A 7269-nucleotide genomic window follows, 5' to 3' on the forward strand; every position below is an offset into this window, starting at 1 on the left:
CACTCTTCCAGTCCCATCAATGGTGCCCTGCCCACCCCAGCTCCCGGTTCTTTAAAAAAAAAAAAAAGCCCTGCACTTATAGGATGCTGCTTCTGGCCTCAGGGCTTCTGGGGGCTCGTGCAGTGTGGGGCAGTGAGGGACTATGGGGTTCCCCCCCACACCGCAACCTGGCAGCAGCTGGTGAGTTCCGGGCTTTTTTTCTAAACAGCTGGGAGCTGGGGCCGGGCAGAGCAGCCATTGGCAGGGCTGGGAGAGCAGGTGGGGGTAGGGGGATTCGGGGATTCAGCCAGATTGATTTTGGACAGTGATTCAAATCACTGAATTGAATCACTGTCCCTTGAATCATCTGAATCCAAATCTGAAGTGACTACTAGCCATTTTGCCCAGGCCTAAGTACATATGCTACAGTTTGGGAACCCCTGTCTTAGAAAATTGAATTTCCCTTGTTTTAGGAAAAACTGAGATGCCCTGAATGTAGCTCTACCTTGGTGAGGAAGGACCTCTCTTCAGGTATATGTACAACAATGTACAGGCAATGTACAGCACAGAATCCTATGTGTGGATGGTGTAGAAAGAAATCTCTGTGGAAAAGCAGGAAGGAAGCGAGGCTACAAGCCTTGATAGATTCATGGCTTCTTTCTTCATCTAAATCTTTGCAGATTAGCCATCTATTTTCCATCTACAGATATGGTTGGTAGTACTAAATCATCAAACCAATCTGTAGGGGAAGGATATACATTGTAAAACTGTCGGGCATTTGTATTATTTGCTTGTCACGAAGAAGAATGCGAAGGATAGGTAAGATAATTTCAGCCTATTTTAAAGGCTAACAGGTGACCATGCATATTCTGGTAATAGGACTCAGGGACAAATTACTAACACACAATAAAGCATAATGAGACTGCTACACAAACGGTATGCATAACTGAAATGCATAGAGTACTTATTTTGCAGAAACACTATCTCAATTTAAATTGTTCTTCCATTTCCCTACTCTCACTGATGAAATAGGGAGTGCCAGCAGGATTGTTTAGAATAGGAAGCAAATTAATTAGATTACTAGGGCATGTGCAGGCAAGCAAGTAAGATGGCAATAAAATAGGTTACTTCATTTCTTTTCCCCAGGACTTGTCTATATGGGGGAAATGTAAGGTAAAGTGGGACTTTACAGCACAGTGGTTACTCTGCTAATTCTGTGTGGATGCACTTACTGTACTATAAAAATGTCTTTGTGAGACTGGAGTTACCTACCTTGTGCTTAGTGCACACAAATGCCTAGATCCTGTTGGGTATCTGAGTTGCATTTAGCTGTCTAAGTACAATCTTATTCCACTATACTTAAGTATTTCGAAAAGAATTAATGCATCTAGTTTTATAAGGTGCCTTCATCTTAGCCTTTAAGCTAAGTCACAAAAACAGTTAGGAGCAAGAAAACCACTCACCTTTTGCATTAATTATTTTTTCAGGGCCTTGAACAGGGTAGAACAGGATCATATTTAACTACCTAAGAACCAGTTAGATAGTATACATGTTCACACCGGGAGTTAGGGCAGAATACTTAGTGCACTATAAATTCATGCTGGCTTATTATATACTAAATTCCCCATATAGTCACAGACTTAACATCAGTCACTGTAGGTATTTCAAAATCATGTCCCCAGTGCTCCTAAGGACTAGGGACAGACATTCAAAAACCCCAATCCTGAATTGATTCAATTTTTTCAGGTTAGTCTAACCTGCAGAGATTGAACTGATTTGCAAATGGTTAGATATTCATTTTTGATTTAGGAAATGCAGGCACATGCTTGCAGTGGCTCAGGCTAGAAGCCAGGGGGCACTAGAGAGAGCCATCCCTTCCCTTCCACAGTGCTGAGCTAAGGGGAGGGGGGCGTGGAAAGGCCCTGGCAGGACACTATGATTAGGGAGGGGTCTAAACTGCCAGCTTGGCCTGCACAGTCTCCATCCAGGGAGTGCCTGGAGAGGGAGGGGGAAGCATCCCTCACCAGGCTTTTCCCCCAACTTGCTGGTCAAGGGGCGGGAGTGTTGCCAGACCCTGGCTCCTGGCTAGCACTCTGAGGCAAAGGGGGTGAGGGGGAAGGACTGCTTGTGTGGACTGCATGCATCTGTTGATAATACGGAGTTTTTCAGTCTCCCTCTTCCTGCTTCTTCATCCTTTCAGCAGCAAACTGACAGCACTCACAGGTCCTGTGTATTGCATTCCAGGTCATTTTTCACACCTCACTCTGTTGCCTCTTGAACAGATTGCATGCTTTGAAGCAAGCCAGCAGGGAGCCTATCAGAAAACAAAACATCAAGCCCATCAAGAAACCAAAGCCTCTTTCTCATTTGTTCAAACTTCTCCTAAACAGCTTTTTCCAAGGCATTTGTAAGGAAGAATGAAGGGACATTATCATCTGACCTGTTGATTAGTTTCGAAAAGCTCTAAGTGGACATTGTTCTGTATGTCTTTGTTGCTGTGAAATTGGAGACATACATACATAGATGGACAACACTCAGCATTAGATAGCACGGGGGTGATGTGACCATGACCAGATGCTGGGAGGGAGGGAAGGGGAAAGATCCCTGCTTGAAAAGTGAGCGGCAAGGGGCAGGGGGCAGGGGGAAGCCAGGCAGACACTGCTGTGCCTGCAGTCCCCCACCTCCTTCTCAGCCAGCCAGAGGAGGTGGAGAGGAGAGGGGTGGAGCCAGCCCTGCTCTGTGGAGCAGACAGCTCAACCCAGCTCAGCCCAGGGCTGAAAAGCATGCTGGGATGCTGGGGGACTCTGATTTAACTTAAACCAGGAAGGGGTCTGGGATGCAAGTTTCATAAACTGGTTTGACCCAAACAGGTTAAGTCTGATATTACATTCAACCCAGTTTATCTTAAACCAGTTTAGGTCATTTTGAATTTGGTTCATGTGCACTGAATGTATGTTCTGTTACAGGTTAGACCAGTTTCTTTTAAACCAGTTTATGATCACTTAAACTGGTGTATGTGTATCTTCTGTCCCTAGCTAAGGGGATGGAAGGTGCTTTCAAGTATATCCCATTCACCCAATTTTGCTCACATACACGAAGCCCAAACATGGGGCAGTGAATCCACCCCAAATTTGCTCATCACAGCTGCTCTGAAGTACACTGGAGACCGAGCTCAGTAGTAGCTGTGAAGGGCGCACTTGAACTGTTTTCATCACTGCCCTTCTCTCTTTTGTAGATGTGAGCTGGAGCAGGTAAGCAGGGCATGCTAGAGTATCATGGATTCATTGTACTCCTACCCTGTGACTTGTTGCTAATCACTCTCTCTGCGCCTCTCTTTTTCCATCTTAATCTTTTTCTTTATCGCAGGGATGTTGTACAGCTCCATTAATTCAAGTGTATAAAGAGTCTCTGATGAAATGTAAAATGTAGTTTTTGAAGAAACTACAGCTCTCCTTATGGCAAATGTATGTATGTATGTGTGTCGTTTCCTTTCCTATAGCATCAAGCTTCACAACTTTATATTGAGCTAATACAGAGAGATGTATACTACAGATGCTCTGAGTTATGATCATGCACTGAGCATCAGCCTTTATTTTGTGTGTTTAATCAGGGAGCATTAACTTAATATCCTAATGTTTTGGGAATTATGTTTCTGTGAGATGGATAGACCAGTAAGACTGGTTCAATTGGGATTATTCATGGGCTGGAGAAAGTTCCTTAGAATTGGCATCACGCAAAACTGATACAAGTGGGAGAGGGGAGAAACAATTGATAAACTGAACTGAGAGCATCTTTGAACTATTTGCTAGTTTCTGTAGTAGTTTAAGGAAAGACCTTCTCTCAAACTGTGAAGAGGAATTTTTAGTTAGTTTGCTGTCAGCATGGCTACATTCAAACCAGTCTGAGCTGCCTTTGTTACTGCAACAACAGCAGGGAACCTGGAAGAGACTGGAGCATTAATGTTCTTAATACTATAGAGTGGGTGTAATAGTGGGATAAGGATGGCAACTGAGGAAGTGGGGACATTTTTTGAAAGGCACAGAGGGCAGTTAGGCATGAGGGCCCTTTACATCTCTGTTAAACCGGTACCATGAAATCCTTGAATCCAGGGTCCCTAGGACCCCTTTCTATAAACAAATGGAGTCCAAAATAGAGAAGGCATATCTTTTAAAATGGATATACTCACTACAATTACTGATGACACCTGCCATTTGCAGAGACTCTACAAAGCACAAATTAGGAAATCCCCTTCAGTTTTCTGAACCAAAGTAGAAGCTGGTCCCCAAAGAATCCTTACTGAGTTTTATGCTGTGGCCAGCACTTTTGTGACACTTCTGTGATACTTGATTTTGAGTTGTATGTGATCTATAAGTAGCTCTGGAGGTCTCAGAACCTTGTTTTAAGGTGCTGCCAGTAAATGAAGTGAGAAGGTATCATTCCATTATGTCTTATAAAACTGAGACATTAAAACATTTGTCCCTCCCCTTATCACTTTCTTCCTATTGAAGTCAGTGGTAGAAGTCCTACAAATATCAGTGGACCAGAACTAGCTCCTAGCTTCTCATCAAGCATCTTGTAGAGGATCTGCTTGCACTGCTTATGGCATTAGTTATGAAGTTTGTCCCTTCACTTCTCTGACCAACAAAATAGTAGGTTTGTTTTAAAATTGCCTACCCCATTAAAAAACCTTTCCCCTCCTTCCTTTAGGATGGATAGCAGAACACCACAGAACAAGCTGTGTGTTGGTTCTGAGAAAACCCATCACTTACGGGAGTGACAAATATATTTCTAATCATGCAATTACTTCAGTATTCAATATTCTCAAACAGTTACTTGAGATATAAACAAATGCCTCATAAAGAATTTATTTTGGTAAATTATTTTGACACACTAAATTATTTTCATGCTAGAGGGTGGTAGAAATACTTTACAGCTAGTAATAAAATACTTAAAAGTAATTGTGTAATTAACAAATGAGTCAGAAGGGACAGTAAAGTTCAGTGCAATTAAACCACACATTTCTATGAAGTTGTAAGGTACTATAGCCAAAGGCCATATGATTTTATCCATGCAAAGAATATACTATCTCAAGGGTGTGCCTTAGGGCCTTGTTACATGGTACATTTAGGCGGCTTCTAGAGCTTTTAACCCCTGGACTGGCCGCACTTTAACACCTTTTAAGTGTCTTAAGGCACTCATTATTCAGCTTAGAGTTAAGCCACTCCAAGGCAGGTTTATCTCTAGTCCGTCTAATTTTGCTCCTGTTCTGTTGCTGTGTGGTCATTTCTCACAGCTATTCCATCCAAGTTGAAGTCCTCCAGCGTCCCAGAAAGCAGGGGTCCTCCTTGACTCAGGGTGAGTGGAGACACTGGGGCATAGTGGGGACAAGCAAAGTGCCTCACCCACCAGGGATGTTGGGCAGAGCGAGCACCACTGTGCTCAGAGCCACAGTGTCTCCTGCTACCAACTGGACTGGCTCTGCTCCCATTGGTGGTGGTGTGAGGGGGTGGGCACCACCTGAGAAAAAAGGATCTGACCCCTCAGAGCTTAGGGGGTGTCTGGCTGGCCAGCAGCCTGGCTAGTGGGGTGTAGGGCGGCAGGCACTGCCTGACTTCTGGAGACAAAGGGTCAGGCCCCTTGAGCTCAGAGCAAGCAAGCTCCAGTGATGCAGCCCTGGAGCTCTCTGGCCCTGCTGAAACTGAAACCAGTGCTCTTGATTGAGAGCAGGGCTTCTGGGCTCAAGCCCTGACAACCCTGCTCACAGTGCAGAGCCACCATGTCAGTTTTGGCAACGCCAGAGAGCCCCTGGGAAGCTCCTTCCCGTCTGTCTTGTCTCACTGAAAGTGACACAGTGGTCTTGTACTGGGAGCAGGGCCACCAGGAGTAAGCCACGACAGCCCTTCTTTCAGTGCAGAGCCACTGGCTGTGTCCACAAATGTAGAGCTGCGGCAGCTCTGTGCTGAGAGCAGGGCTGCCAGGGTTTAAGCCCGACAGCTTTGCCCTCAGTGCAGAGCCACTGGCTGTGTCCACATGAGCGCAGACGTTTGGTTCTCCAGGGACAACTAGCAGCAGCACACGGTGTGCTACCACTGGTTGTCCGTGGGGAATGCCTGTGCCATGCACCCTCTGGTGTGCGGCAGGTTACCTGAGGTGGGATAGGGAAGACTGGGGCCAGAACTAGGCTGGCCGCAGCAGCCTTACCTGGGGCTGTGGTGGCCTCCTGGGGCTGCAGCAGTGATCCTTGGAGCCTGGCCAACATGTGGCGTGTGGCTCTGGCTGGCCATCCTCTGGCTTTGAGCAGCACACACTGCCCCTATGTATGCTGCTCTGCTTTTTGCATGGGTTTTTTTGACCAGGGGTCAAAAAATCCTCCCCTGCTGCTGCCTTGCAGTGCAGAGAACAGCTGAGTGTGCAGTATGTGGCACCGCAGACATGTCTGCAGCATCACATACTGCACAGCTGCCCTCACCTGCACATGGCCACTGTGTTAGTTTCAGCAAGATACTTCCCTGGGTGTCTCTGGTCTCACTGCAGTTGACATGATGGTGGGCCCACTCTGCCCAGCAGCAGCAGTGAGAGGGTCCTGCTTTTACTCCTTCACCTGCTCACCAAGCCTTTAGTGGCAAGTCATAGCTGGTGGAGGTGAAGGACATGGTTTTTTGCCTTACCATGTGACTGTTTTGCTAAGCTGAACCACATTAAGCTGATTAACATTTGTTCAGTGTATGGTGAGGTCTAATAAAGCCCTTATTGACTTAATGAAAAGGAGCTGTACTACAATCAGCTGGTCCAGATGATCTCCACCCTAGAATACTGAGGGAATTGGTTGAGGTCATTGCGGGACCCCTGGCACGGCTTTACGAGCGCTCGTGGTACTCTGGTGTGGTGCCAGAGGACTGGAAGAGAGCTAATGTGGTTCCCATCTTCAAAAAGGGGAGGAAGGAGGACCCAGGAAACTATAGGCCAGTTAGTCTTACCTCAATCCTGGGCAAGCTTTTTGAGTGAATTATTCTGGCAAATGTCCATGGGGGGCCAGCAGGGGAGATTTATGCTTAGGGGCAACCAACACAGGTTCATTAGAGGCAGGTCCTGTCAGACCAACCTGGTGGCCTTCTACAATCAGGTTACCAAATCCTTAGATGCAGGGGTAGCAGTGAACATAGTCTTTCTGGACTTTCAGAAGGCCTTCAACACTGTCTCTCACCCCATTCTCATTGTCAACACCTACACAGTCAAATGGGTCGCCAACTGGCTGGAGGGCCGCACCCAGAGAGTGGTGGTGGATGGGTC

Source organism: Crocodylus porosus, unplaced genomic scaffold (genome assembly GCF_001723895.1).
Source record: "Crocodylus porosus isolate Cpor-Errol unplaced genomic scaffold, CroPor_comp1, whole genome shotgun sequence".
NCBI classification, from domain to species: domain Eukaryota; kingdom Metazoa; phylum Chordata; order Crocodylia; family Crocodylidae; genus Crocodylus; species Crocodylus porosus.